This window comes from Ornithorhynchus anatinus, chromosome 7 (genome assembly GCF_004115215.2).
Source record: "Ornithorhynchus anatinus isolate Pmale09 chromosome 7, mOrnAna1.pri.v4, whole genome shotgun sequence".
NCBI lineage: Eukaryota > Metazoa > Chordata > Mammalia > Monotremata > Ornithorhynchidae > Ornithorhynchus > Ornithorhynchus anatinus.
Window position 1 is genome coordinate 37,601,783 of NC_041734.1, and position 15,251 is coordinate 37,617,033.

At 42.7% G+C, this 15,251-nt stretch overlaps 1 long non-coding RNA gene across 1 annotated transcript; it reads left to right on the forward strand.

The window, feature by feature from the left end:
- Window positions 1–6,007: 6,007 nt before the first annotated feature.
- LOC114813178 lies at window positions 6,008–13,309 on the forward strand. Its single transcript, XR_003760810.2, has 3 exons — window positions 6,008–6,094; window positions 8,553–8,907; window positions 13,159–13,309. It is a non-coding gene; the product is annotated as an uncharacterized LOC114813178 (long non-coding RNA).
- Window positions 13,310–15,251: the final 1,942 nt, after the last annotated feature.

The following is a 15,251-nucleotide window of genomic DNA, read 5'->3' on the forward strand; positions in this document are numbered from 1 at the left end:
ATTTTATTGAAGAATGGAAAGTGATGAGGTTTACAGTACTGAATATCTCCTAGCCCTTAGTTGGAGCTGAAAATAAGTTACTCTAGAGTTTCTGAAAAAGTCAGCAGGGTGAGTATATCACTCACAAATGCAATATGTGATTATGAATGGACTTTCTGAGAGGCCCTGAAAATCCTTTAGAATAGGGAAGGGTTGGTTATCCTAAGAAAGCAGAAGGAATTCTTTACTTCCAGAGGAGGAGGATGCAGACACTGCTACAGATCCTGACCAGGAACCAAGGAAGCAAATAATATGTCATTCATGCATAAATTATTCATTATGAACTATTTATTCATATTAATGTCTGTCTCCCCCACAGATTGTATGTGCATATCTTTAAATTATATTTTATAAATTACTTATTTATTCATTTTAATGTATGTCTCCCCCTCTAGACTTTAAGCTCGTTGTGGGCAGGGAACATGACTGCTAATTTTGTTGGGTTTGTACTCTCCCAAGTGCTTGGCACAGTACTCGGCTCAATAAGTGCTCAATAAATACTATTAATGATGATTCCAGAGGAGATTGACCCTGGAGTACCACAGGATTAGACCCAAAACTATTTACCATGAAGTCAAATCCATTCATTATTGTCATTATTAGAGTTTGATACATACCTCTCAATTCATCAGGACAATTTAGACAAACTCCTTGTTCTTTTCTTTCTTCCTTCTGCTACAAGTTTTGATCATTTCTCTTCTTGTTAATCTACCCCGGTGCTTAGTACAGTGCTTAGCACATAGTAAGAACATAACAAATACCACAGTTATTATTATTATTATTGTCAACAGAATATGGGTTAAGAGAAGATGGAAGGAGTGAAACTCAAATCTTGCTGCTTCTTTCTAATTCTAGTAAAGTTTTTCTGGTGAGGGTCTTGAATCTGTTTGCTACAATGATGTTTTGGGATTATCTACAGATTCCAATTTATCCCTATTATCCCTCTACCCAAAGGGTGCAGTTAATAGAATTTAGGCCATATTCATAATTCTTTTGCTTTATTTCATGTTAATGGTAAGTATCTGGTAAGTAACATTCTGCTTGGAAGGTTAATAGGTCATGGGAAGAGTTGAGGCTGCCTCAGCCTGCATCTGTCAGACTGTTTTAGAATGGACCTTGAAAAGGCTCAGAGAAATGTTTTCAGATTTCTCCATCCAATGGGCTGTTTGCAATTCCAACAATAAAATCAGTGATCTGATTATCTTTTATCTTTCCCAGCATTCACTACATGGCTGGCACACAGTAAGGATTTTACAAATGCCACAATTGTTGTTATTATTATTATTAACAACAATAATAACAGCAAAAACACTCTTCCAAATCTCTTGCCAGTCAGGTGGTATTGGTGATCCAGAAGTTGTGAACGCAGAAAATCCAGCTGCATCTAGATCTAGAATTGCTACTCTTAAGTCTGTACCGTAAACTCTTATCAGATGTACCTTCTTACTATACTTTGTTCTCTTCTCCTGCCTTCAGTCTCTTGCTTCCATCCTCCCCACTGCCAGGAATCCCATTCAAATCCACCAGACCACAGCTCTTTCCATTTTCAAATACCTCCCTCTTGAAATGCCACCTCCTCCAGGAAATATTCCCTAACTGATTGTCTTCTCTCCAGATCATGTCTTCTCAACTACCACCTGTCATTCATTCATTCGTTCATTCAGTCATATTTATTGAGGACTTACTGTGTGCAGAGCACTGTACTAAGTAGTTGGGAGACTACAACACAACAGTGAACAGATTCGTTCCCTGCTCACAACTGTCATACAGTCTAGAGAGAGAGAGAGACAGATATTAATATAAATCATTAAATTATAGTCATGTACATAAGTGCTGTGAGGCTGGGAGGGGGGAAGAACAAAGGGAGCAAATCAGGCCCATGAAAAAGGGAGTGGGGGAAGATGAAAGGGGGACTTAGGGAAGGCCTCTTGGAGGAGATGTGCCTTCAATAAGGCTTTGAAGCTAGGGCAAGTAATTAGGACAACCATCTTTCTTCTTCCCCCAATAGGGAGGATTGGCCTGAAACACTTTTTAATGCTGCTGGATTCCTCTATGAGTTTTCTTTAGCAGGTATTGTCATCCCCACTTTGCAGATGGAGAAACCCAGGCCTAGTGGACAAAATAGACTGCCCAAGGTCACACAATAAATGGGCTAGGGTTCAAACCTTCTGACTCACATTCTGAGGCCCTCCTACCCAGATGATCCTGTAGGAAGATCTCATTCATTTTTAAATAGGTGATGTTCAGGGGATTTGGCAGGTACAAACATTGCAACTCCCCTTCTCTTACCCCAGTACGTGCACTGCTTTATGTGTCCAGTGGGAATATTTCTCATTATCTTTCCTCTCAATTTAATTAATCCACGTTCAGTAATGAACCTTGAAATTTCAATTAAACACATCATTACTAATCAGCACAGAGCCAGTGGTTGCTGGCAACTCTTCCCAACCTGATGGCTGCAGTGCATTTAGCTGTGCCAGGAGATCACCCATCCAACTGGTATCGGCATCTGGAATACTGACCCCCATCCCATGCTTCCATCAAATAAAATCACAAGTCCGTCTCTCTACTGGGTGGGACAGTTAGAGACTTGAAGAAGGTAGAGTTGGACCTTTTGCAAATGATCCGTGTGATGGCTTCATTGCCAGAAGAGCGGGATCAGTGGCATTTATTGTCCCCGTTCAGGGTCGCACCTGGGGAGTTTTCAGTACTCTACCAGTCTCAGCTATGGGAGGGAGAGTCAGGCAGAGACCTACCCATTCTATTCCTAGCTTGGCCAGGGGCTAACGAGTGGAAGGCAATCTGCTACAAGTCAAAACTCACCCATGCTGGACAGCAGCAGCACGGGAGAGAGTCGAGTGTGGAGACTCAAGTTTACTGCACTGAAGGTGACAATGGTAAATTACTTCCATATTTTTACCAAGAAAACTCTATGGATATACTTCCAGAATGATTGCAGATGGAGAGCGGGACAATCTGGGAGAGTTGTGTCCATGGTGTCATTATGGGTCAGAAACGACTCGGCATAAGACAAGACAAGGTATTTATTGAGCATTGCTTGTTTGTGGAGCACTGTACTAAGTACTTGGGAGAGTACAATATAATAGAGTTGGTAGACATTATCCCTGCCCTTGATGATCTTTCAATCTAAGGAGAGTCAATAATGTCTTGCCTATATGTAGTATTCTGGAAGGCACGTTCCCACCACCCTCCCCACCCCGGTGAAGTGCCATCCAGTGTTCTGGCAATTCTGTCTGATAATCAATGGTATTTATTGAGTACTTAGCATGGTCAGAGCACTATACTAAACACTTGGGAGAATGCAATACAACAGAATTAGCAGACCCATTCTCTGTCCATAAGAAGACATCATTTAGAGGTTTAGGGGTGTTGACCTAGAGATGAGGATCATGGTGTTAGAGTCAGTGGTCATAGCCTGTCAGCCAACAAAGATCATCCAGAGTTGAGATTGTGAACTCTATTTCCATTGGACTGTAAACTCCTTGAGGGTAGGGATTGCGCCTACCCACTCTATTTTTTGTACTCTCCCAGGCACTTAGAACAATGCTTCTGCACACTTTAAGAATTCAGTAAATACTACTGTTGGACTGATTGATCTAAGACTTACTTAGGACCTGGGCTCTCATGCCCCCAAATCAGGGGAGTTTAATGGAAACCTAGGTGGGGTGGAGGGTGGGAAGGAAAAGAAGAGGTCCACCCTATTTGGATCCCTTTGATCTTTGTCTTCAAAGATGACTTTTCAACCTGGACCTTAATGTTAGCAATGGCAGCAGGATTATTATCCTTGTTTAAGAATCAGGAGTTCTGAGGTGCCTCTTTTTTGTGCCCCTTCCTTGCCTACTAGCTCTCTTTTTTTAATGATGCTTGTTAAGCACTTACTAAGTGCCAGACACTGTACTAAACACCGTGGTAGATACAAGCTAATCAGGTTGGACACAGTCCATGTCCCGCATGGGGCTCACAGTATCAATCCCCATTTAAAAGATGAGGTAACTGAGGCACAAAGAAGTTGTGACTTGCCCAAGGTGGAGCTGGGATTAGAACTCAGGTTCTCTGACTCCCAGGTCTGTGCTCCATCTCCTAGGCCACACTGCTTTGCAACTCGTTTCCCTCTAAGTCTCAGCTGGAACATGACAGTAAGGGATAAGTGAGGGATAGTGGTGTTTCACAAACCACTGTAGACTGGCCTCAAGTTCTCAGTCCTGAAGTCTCAAGTTCAAGGTTCATCCACTGTTCTTGACGTGAGGCTCCATCATGACAAGGTGCAGAACACTCTACTAAGCACTTACGAAACATACGGTAGAAATAAAATGCACAGTCTCTACTTTCAAGGAGTTTACAAGCTAATGGGAATTGACCATCTGATAGGAGCAACAAGTAAACAACTAATGGTAAATAAACGATAGGTAAAAGAATGAAAGGATATAAACTAATACAAGCCATTCAATGAACAAATAGTATTCATATATACATTTGTAATAATAATAATAATGAATGTATTAAACACTTACTAAGTGCCAAGCACTGTTCTAAGAGCTGGGGTAGATACAAGCTAATCAGGTTTGTCCCATGTAGGATTTACAGTCTTAATCTCCATTTTACAGATGAGGTAATTGAGGCACAGAGAAGTTAATTGACTTGCCCAAGGTCACACAGCAGACAAATGGAAGAGCTGGGATTAGAACCCATGACCTTCTGATTCCCAGGCCCATGCTCTTACCACTAATCCAGGCTGCCACCCTTTGTTCTTAAGATGACTCTATAGATAGCAGAATCTCAACCACCTTTGCAAGTGTGACCAAAAAGACTGATGTGTAGTGCTCACTTCCTCTCTTTGTGTTTCTTGTTGTGGGCAGGGAACATGTCTACCAATTCTGTTCTAGTCTACTCTCACAAGTTCTTAGTTCAGTGTCCTGCATACAGTAAGTGCTAAAATAAATGTCACTGATTACATAATGATATGTTCTTGCTGCCTTGAAACATTTTTTTGTTCCTCACAGGATTTGCAGGTCAGTTAGATTTATTTTTTTCAAAACTTGATAGAAAATGTTTTCAGAAAGAAATTATTTTTCTTGTCAGTAGGACTATTTCCTTCTGTTCATCTTTCCTATAATTCTTCAGGGGTTTGGGGCATAAAATTTTGGGAGATCAATCAATCAAACAATCAGTTGCATTTACTAAATCTTATTATATGCAGAGTACACTGTAATAAGTGCTTGGAAGAGTACAATATAACAGAGTTGGTGGACACGGTCCCTGCCCACAATGAGTTTATGGTCCAAAGGGGGAAACAGATCTTAGTATAAGTAAATAAACTGCAGATAAATGGCATATGGGTATAAAGGCTATATATCCAAGTGATGAGAAGCAGTGTTACTTAGTGGATAGAGTACAACCTTGGAAGTCAGAAGGACCTTGTTTCTAATTCTGGTTCCACCACTTGTCTGCTATGTGACCTTGGGCAAGTCACTTCACTTCTCTGTGCCTCAGTTACCTCATCTGTAAAATTGGGATTTAGACTGTGAGCCCTATGTGGGACATAGATAATGTCCAACCTGATTAGCTTGGCTCAGTGGAAAGAGTATGGGCTTGGGAGTCAGAGGTCATGGGTTCGAATCCCAGCTCTACCACTTGTCAGCTGTGTGACTGTGGGCAAGTCACTTAACTTCTCTGTGCCTCAATTCCCTCATCTGTCAAATGGGGATGAAGACTGTAAGCCTCAGGTGGGACATCCTGATTACCCTGTATCTACCCCAGCGCTTAGAACAGTGCTCTACACATAGTAAGCACTTAACAAATACCAACATTATTATTATTACAGTGTTTAGAACAGTGCCTAGAACATAGTAAGTGCTTAAATACTTTTTTTTTTAAAGTGATACAGAAAAGAGTGGAAAAGGCCTTTTGGAGGAGGTGTGCCACGGATAAAACTTGGAAGGTGAAGAGAGTGATTGTTGGATATGAAGGAGGAGAGAGTTCCAGGCCTGAGGCAGTTTTTGGATGAAGCACGGTTGGTGATATAGATGAGATCGAGGTAAAGTAAGTTGGCATTAGTTGCATGAAGTGGGTGGGCTGGGTTGAAGTAGAAAGTCAGAGAGGTGAAGTAGGAGGGGGCAAGATGAATGAGCACCAGCCTGGGAATCAGAAGGGCCTGGAGTCTTAACCTGGCTCTGATACTTGTCTGCTGTGTGACCTTGGGCAAGTCACTTAACTTCTCTGGGCCTCAGTTACCTCATATGTAAAATGGGGGTGAAGACTGTGAGCCCCAGTGACAGTGACATGGATTCTGTCCAAACTAATTAGTTTGTATCTCCCTCAGTCCTTAGTACAGTGCCTGACACATAGAACATGCTTAATAAATACCATAAAGAATGAGTGGTTTAAAGCCAATGGTAACGAGTTTCAGTTTGATGTGGAGGTGGATGTGTAACCACTGGAGGTTCTTGAGGAGTGGGGAGAGAATAGTGCTTGGCACATAGTAACCGCTTAACAAATACCATAATTATTATATAGACTCAGTGATTTTGAAGGATAAAGAACTGGGCAGCAGAGTGAAGTATGGACTGATGCGGGGAGAGACAGGAGGCAGGGAAGTCAGCAAAGGAAGCTGATGCAATAATCAAGGTAGGGTGGGATAAATTCTAGGATTAACATAGTAGCAGTTTGGATGGAGAGGAAAGGTGAGATTTTAGCAATGAGGTGGAGGTTGATTCAACAGGATTTGCTTACTGATTGAATATGTGGGTTAAATGAGAGGATTCAAGGTTAATGTTAAAGTTATGGGATTGTGAGACAGGGAGGATAGTATCTACATTGATGGGAAAGTCAGAGGGAGAAGAGGGTTTGGGTGAAAAGATCAGGAATTCTATTTTGGGACATGTTAAGTTTGAGGTGTTGGTGGGATATCCAAGTAGAGTTGTCTCAAAGGCAGGAGGAAATATGAAGCTACAGAAAAGGAGAAAGATCAGTGCTGAATATGTAGGAATTATCTGCAAAGAAATATATAATTGAAGAAATGGGAACAAAAGAGTTCTCCAAGGGAGTGGGGCTAGATGGAGAAGTGGGCTTAGAACTGATCCTTTAGGGACTCCCACAGTTAGGGGTTGGGAGACAGAGGATAAGTCCTTGAAAGAGAATGAGGAGTGTCCAGAGAGATAGGAGGTGAACCAGGAGAAGACAGTGTCAGCAAATCCAAGGTTGGATAGTGTTCCCAGGAGAAAGGGGTGGTCGACAGTGTCAAAGACAGCTGAGAGGCCAAGGAGGATTAAGATGGAATAGAGCCTATTGGATTTGGCAAGAAGGAGATCATTGATGACCTTTGTGAGGGCAGTTCTGACAGTGCAAAGGGAGCAGAAGCTGGTTTGGAGGAGATGCAGGAGTGAATTGGAGAACTGAGTAAAAAAGAGTTGGTAGACTTGTTTCCTGGCCACAACGAGCTTACAGTATAGATGGGGAGATAGACATTGATATCAGTAAATAATTTATGTATACAAACATAAGATGGCAGATGTTGAGGGAAAGCAGAGCTGGGTCTTCAGTTTCATTCGGTTCATGTTCACATTTTCACTTGTTTCATGACAGACTATTTTTTGTTGATCGTTGAAGCTTGCTAAGCTAGCTCTTAGAGTCTGTCAAAGAGAGCACTCTGAGTTACATTTCAGACTTCTGATGTGTGTAGAAAATTACTCTTTTTTTCTTTAATTCATCTTTTTTAATGATAAGATGTCAAAGAAAAATACTAACTTTTTCTTTCTTTCTTTTCCTATCACAATTATATGTCATATTCAGTTTGGGAAAAGAGGCAGGAAATGCTGCTTTTGTTTGTGTCTTGTCAGATGATTAAAATCTCATCAAAGGAGACTTAGATGTTTTTAATAGCATTAAACAGAGGGTCTTGGCACAGTGGTTCTATACTCTGGGGCAGCAAGTTAGAAAAGCCATAGAACAGAGCTGCCTTCTTGTTAGTGTCAGTATAACCTGACCTGACTGAGACTCAGTTCTCTTTGTTCATTTAGTATTTCTCTGACTTCATTATCACTTCTCTCCCCTGTCAGCAATTTCCACTGTGCTTGAATGGAGGAACTCACTTATCTTATACCTGCAGATACATTTCTGGGATTAGAGATGTGACATGACTGGGCTTTTTAAAACAAAGCTTTTCTAGGTTTCTGACTTCCAGTTCTTTAAAAGCCTGGGGAACAAATGGAAACCCTTTCAGGTTATATGTATAAATTCACTGACCCTTTGCCTGTTTAGTTGGAAAAGCCCTTAATTACAGGGGGATTATCTCCTCTTCTAGAAAACAGGCTGGGCTCCTCTAGACTGTAAACTCCTTATGGACAGGGACCATTTCTAACAACTATGATAGATTGTATTCCCCCAAGCTCTTAGTATGGTACTCTGCACACAGTAAGCACTCAATAAATACCATTGATTGATTGAGGTAGAATGTATTTCCCTATGGCTAATTCACTAACATCTTCTCTTCTTAGGCAGAAGATTCTAGGAAATAACCACAACTCATGCTTACATATGCAAATCTCCAGGCTTGGTTGGTTCACTGAGATGTCGGACAAGATGGTTCCTTGAAAAAAGTTCTATTTACAGCATTCCAAAAAGCATCTGCTGGATTGCAACAGGCTTCCCCACCCCTCTTCCCCCCAACTCACAGCACAGTGCTAGATGCCACGCAACAGGAAGTTCAACAGCCACTGCCCTACCTTCTAGGAGTTTTTGACCTAAATCAGACAACACTGACAGGTTGTGAACTTCTCTTACAAGTGCTGGGATACCCAGTTTCCAACCCAATGTACCATGTTCTGACTGCAAGGTCTGAGGCTGGGTGAGGTGAGTGTTGAGGAACAATCTCAGAGGGAAGATAAGTTACTGGCAGTTAAAGAAGTTCTCTGAATGACAACAGAGAGAGGAGATTGGGATTTCAAGTACATATATTTGAATTCTTCAGAGTTCAGGGCTCTGCTCATATGTCCTGGGTTTAGTTCTGGGTCCCCTTCTTTTGTCCATCTACACCTACTTCCTTGGAGTACTCATTCGTTCCCATGACTTCAACTACCACCTCTGTGTATATATGTAATATGTAAATCTACATATATGTAAATCTACATCTCCAGCCCTGATCTCTTTCCCTCTCTGCAGTCTTGTATTTCCTCCTCCTTTCAAGACATCTCTACTTTGATGTCCTCCAGTCAACTCAAGCTTAACATGCCCAAAATTGAACTCCTTATCTTCCCACCCAAAGCCTGTCTTCCCCCCGTAGATAGCAACTTCATCCTTCCTGACTCACAAACCACAACTTTAGTGTAATCCTTGACTCCCCTCTCTCATTTAACCCATATATTGAATCCATCACTAAAGCCTATATAGTTTCAACCTTCACAACATTGCTAAAATCCATCGTTTCCTCTCCATCCAAACTGCTGCCATATTGATCCAAGCATTTACCCTATCCCACCTTGATTACTGTATCAGCCTCCTTGCTTATTTCCCTGCCTCCTGTCTCTCTCCACTCCATTCCATACTTCACTCTGTTGCTGGATCATTTATCTGCAAAAACATTCAGTTTATGTTTCCCCACTCCTCAAGAACCTCCAGTGGTTTCCCATTGACCTCCTCATCAAACAGAAATCCCTTACCACAGGCTTTAAAACACCGATTCAGCTTGTCCCCTTCTACCTCACCTCTCTGATTTTCCACTATGACCCAACTGGCACAGTACAAAATGCCAACCTCTAATGCCAACCTATTCACTGTACCTCTATCACATCTATCTTGCCACTACCCACTAACCCACATGCTAACCCTAGCCTGGAATGCCCTTCCTTTTCAAATCTGACAGACAATTAGTCTCCCATTTTCAAAGCGTTAATGGAAGCACATCTCCTCCAAGAGGCCTTCCCTGACTGAACCCTCATTTCCTCTTTTCTCACTTTCTTCTGCATTACCCTGCCTTGCTCTCCTTTTTCACCACCATCACCCTCATCCCCTCCTCCCCCCAACACATATATGCATAGCTGTATTTCTTTATATTAATGTCTGTCTCCCCCTCTAAGATCATTTTGGGCAGGGAATGTGTCTGTTTTATTGTTATTTGTACCCTCCCAAGTGCTTAGTACAGTACCCTGCATACAGTAAGCACTCAGTAAATACAATTGATTGATTGGCTGAGCCCCACAAGAGCCAAGGACATTCTAACGCTCCAGAAGTGCTGACTTACACTTAAATCTCTTGGAGCAAGCAGACAAATGTCGAATATCAGATGAAGCTTGGAAATAAATGCAGGCAGCCATCACTGTACTTCAGCGATGAGTTCCTGAAAAGCAAGATGGGTTGAAACAACAAAGCAAACTCTGATTTTGCTGCTATTGGGAACTACAAGGAACAGGTATTGTTTGCCTTATCATGAATGTGAACACAAAATAGCAGAAATGTAGATGGCAGTGATGCTGGGGGTAATCAGAGGGATGAGTGTTTCAGAGGGGAGGTGCTTGTAGAGGCCATCATGGGAGTTGCATATGGAGAAAAAAATGATGGTCTCTCTTTCAGCTAGCTGGAGTAGATCTCATGACAGAGGCAGGGTTTAAGAGTCACTGAGTGGTGGAAGGAAGAGAGCTGGGTCAAGTCTGTGCTGGGTCTCTGGAGTTAAGAGTGTTAGATGATCCATTACTAGCCAAGAAGATGAGGGTCCAGGAGGATGATGAACACACAGACTTCCTCCAACCATTCTGGCACTACTGCTGGAGGCAGAATCTCAGCCTGACTGGACCATGGTCTACCCTTTCCTAGCATTTAGTACAGGGATCTGTACACAATAAGCACTTAATGAATACTATAATAATAATAATAATAATAAATAGTACAATAGTAATAATAATATGCTATTTGTTATTCACTTACTATGTGTCAAGCCCTAAGTGCTGGTATAGATATAAAATAATTAGGTTCCATATGGGGATCACATTTTAAGATGGAGGGAGCACAGATATTGATTCCCCATTTTGCAGATGAAGGAATTGATTCTCAGAGAAATTAAGTGGTTTGCCCAATGTCATCCAGCAAGCAAATTGTGGAGCTGATATTAGAACCCAGGTCCCCTGACTTCCCATTTTCTGTATTCTTTCCACTAGGCCAAGTTGCTTCAATACTGTTATTACTATTTTGACCTAGGGTGCAGAAAGAAAGCTAAGAATCTTGAGTAGAAGAAAGTGACCTAGGGCTTAGAGCATTTTACAACGAAACCCTTTGTAGTCAGTTCCCACCTGCTGAAGTGCAGCTACCTGTTGGAAAGGCAGGAGACCTGAAGACCTAGTGAGGAATTCAGGGGAAATCCAAGGACCACAGGAATGCAATTCCACCCTCCTCAGACAAGCAGTGTGGCCTAATGGAAAGAGTATGGACCTGAGAATCAGAGGTCCTGGGTTTTAATTCTGGCTCTGCCACTTGTCAGCTGTGTGACCTTGAGCAAGTTACTTAACTGCTCTGCATTTCAGTTACCTCATTTGTAAAATGGGGATTAAGAGTGTGAACCCCATTTGGGACAGGGACTGTGTCCAACCAGATTAATTTGTCTCTGCCCCAGTGCTCAGTGCAGTGCCTGGCACATAGTAATTACTTAACAAATACCATTATCATCAAATCTGTTAGGTATCAGGGGATGAGTTCTTGTCCCTGGTGGCTCAAAGGAAGGCACCGTATCACCTGTGCAGTCAGAAAAGGGCAACGTGTTATTTAGCCATGGCTGTGGCTTTGTGCTTACTCCTCTCCTCCAGGACTCCAATCACTGCTTCCATAGCGATCACCACTTCCACACCTGCTTGAGTGCCATACTTCCCACCTAAAGAGGCTGCTTCAGCAGAGAATGGGAAGCAAAGAGCAACTCATGCTAAATTACCAAACATCTTCAGTTTCAGTCAGTAACGTTTAGTTGAGTGACTTCTGTATACAAAACACTGTATTAAGCACTTGGGAAAGTACAAGAGAATTAGGAGACACAATCCCTGCCCTCAAAGAGTTGGTAGCCTAGTGGGGAAGACAGTCACAAAATACTTTACAGAGTCGGGGAAGGAAGTAATGAAAAAGTGGTTGAGTAAATGTTTACATGAAAGAGTATTCAGATCATCAAGTTAGGACGTGCTACAGGGGATTGTGAGTTCGTAAGTGCTGAGATGGTATTTGTGAGTAAATGACATGGGGAGGGGAAAAATTACTTGGGGAAAGTCTCTTGGAGGAGGTGGGATTTCAGAAAGGCTTTGAAAAAGGGGAGAGCTTGATCTGGCAGATTTGAAGAGGGAGAGTATTCCAGGCAGAGGAAGACTGTGATCAAGAGGTCAGAGGTGTAGAAGTCACAAATGAGGCTTTTTCAACGAAGCCACTTTGATTTCACTGTTGTTTCCCAGAATTATAACTGGGTTTGAATTGTCTGCCACTGGAAGTCTCTTTAGAATGTTACATGAGAATACAAAGAGGCCAGAAAAAAGTTAATAAAGAGCTGTTTCTGTGTGCCATTTCAGAGGGGTAGGAAGAGACATGGGGGAACTGTGAGGAAAGAGTAGTAGCCATAGATCACAGGCCACAGGCCACGGTCATTCATCTCCAGAGCAGCCACTCTTAGGTGTCATAATGAAGTGACCATGGAAGCTGCCACGCCTGAAGTTCAGAGGTTTCTTCAGGCCCCTGTGGGCCCCTAGGTTCACTGCTCCTGGGTCTCAGGGTTCCCAGAGTGTTTTGCCATCCGAGCAGGGGCATGAAAGGAGGGGAGAGAAGGTAGAGAATGGCAATGAGTCTCTGAGAGCCTTGGTACCTGAAACCCCTTGCACTAATGCCTGCAGTTAATTTATCAGGGTGGATGGCTAGTTTGGCAGTGTTTAGTCAGAGGTCAGTCAGTCAGTCAATCATATTTATTGAGTGCTACTGTTTGCAGAGCACTGTACTAAGTGCTTGGGAGTTGCCAGTGGGCAGCTCCCACTTTAAAACCCAATTTCTGCCCAGACAACAACTGTGGGAGGCTGCACAGATGAAAATTAATTGTTGAATTGCAAATACATTTGTGGGACTAATTTTTCTTCCTCTTCCCTTCCTCAGCCCCTTCTCCTCATGGAGATGGGGAGCCAGTCTGCTGAGGGGTCTCCTTCCAGATTGGGTTGGAAGATGCGGATTACTGAATCATCTTCTTCTTTAGGACAGTGGAAGTGCCTTTGCTTAGGTCCTTGGGCAGCAGACCTGAGAGAATCCACAATTAATCCAGTGCCTTCCTCAGCAACAAGGAAGCAGTAAGTAACTTGGTTTATTGACAAGGTGTTGATGATTCACTCTCTGCACCTCAGTTTCAGAGGAAGTGAGCATTGTGTTAATCAAACTTCTCTCCCATCACACTGCCATTTTCACCTCTCCTCGTTCAATTTGGGCAGCATTTTCCATCTGAAAGGAAGGCAGAGAGGCAGGCAATCATGACCCTTCTCTCCGCTTCTCCAGGGAGTTGTTTCTGACATGGCCACTAGGCCAGCAAAACTAATGCCCATCCTGTGGGCAAGGACCCATGAGTAAAAATCTGAACTAGAACTTTCTCTATAGCCTACTGGATAGTAGGGTTAGGGTGAAATGGTAAAGGAGACCCAACAAATTTCCGAGGGTTTCCACAGCCAGCACGAGCTTAGCAGTCCTTCTTTGCTCTCTGACAAAGGCACAGAGGGAAAAGGGGAAATCATGAATCGGAGAGCAAGATCTAAAAGTTCAGTGCATGCTCTGAAACAAGGAGATAAAGACTCCTCAGGGGACAGAAGTTTCCAGTGTAGTGGCTGGCAAATTATGTCCATGAATTCCTTTTCATTTGATCTCTCCGTGCACGGAGGCGCTCCGCGTAGTGCAGGGAAATTGTCCTAGGCAACTGCTAGTAAAGATCAATTGCCTAATAAATAAAGGTCAAACAAAATTGTACTAGCCTCCCCAAAGAGAGAAAGCTATTGAAGAAACATTTACTTGATGTCATAACATTTATTCCCTCTTTCAAGGATCTTTCAGTAGTGTATCCAGTGCCTCAAAGTGTCCAGGAGCTAGGTGGTTTCAATTCCATCCAGATGAAGGCAGTCCCTCCTTGTGGTTTAGAAGGAGCTGGTGTTCGTGTCCTGTGTGATGCCCCCCTATAGTGTGAGACATTTTGCATATTGTCTTGCTGATTCTGTGATGGTTAAATAATCACTGAATATTATTGGCAATAACTTGGAGACTGGACCATTTATTTTAAGTATGTAAAATGGATCGATCAATCAATCATATTTATTCAGCACTTACTGTGTCTGCAGAGCACTGTACTAAGTGTTTGGGAGAGCACAATATAATAGTCGGTAGACAGGTTCCTTGCCCACAAAGAGTTTACAGCCTAGAGAGAGAGACAGACATTAATATGAATAAATTACAGATATGTACGTAACTGCTGTAGGGCTGACAGTACAGTTAATAGAGGGTGCAAATCCAAGTGCAAGGGCAACCAAGAGGAAATGGGAAAAGAGGAAAAGAGACCTTAGTCAAGGAAGACCTCTTGGAGGAGATGTGCTTTAAATAATGCTTTGAAATTGGAGAGAGGGATCATCTTTGGGATATGAAGAGGGAGGGTGTTCCAGGCCAGAAGAAGGTGTGGGTGAAGGGTGGGTGGCAAGATAGAGGTGTTCAAGTTACAGTGAGTAGGTTGGCATTAGAGGAGTCAAGTATGCATTCTGGGTTGTAGTTGGAAATCAGGGAGGTAAGGTAGAAGGGAGCAAGATGATGGAGAGCTTTAGCCTATGGTAAGAGGTTCTGTTTGATGTAGAGGTGGATAAACAACTGGAGGTTCTTAAGAAGTGGGGAATAATAATAATGTTGGTATTTGTTAAGCGCTTACTATGTACAGAGCACTGTTCTAAGCGCTGGGGTAAACACAGGGGAATCAGGTAGTAATAATGTTGGTATTTGTTAAGTGCTTACTATGTGCAGAGCACTGTTCTAAGCGCTGGGGTAGACATAGGGGAATCAGGTTGTCCCACATGGGGCTCACAGTCTTAATCCCCATTTTACAGATGAGGTAACTGAGGCCCAGAGAAGTTAAGTGACTTGCCCACAGTCACACAGCTGACAAGTGGCAGAGCCGGGATTCGAACTCATGACCTCTGACTCCAAAGCCCATGCTCTTTCCACTGAGCCAC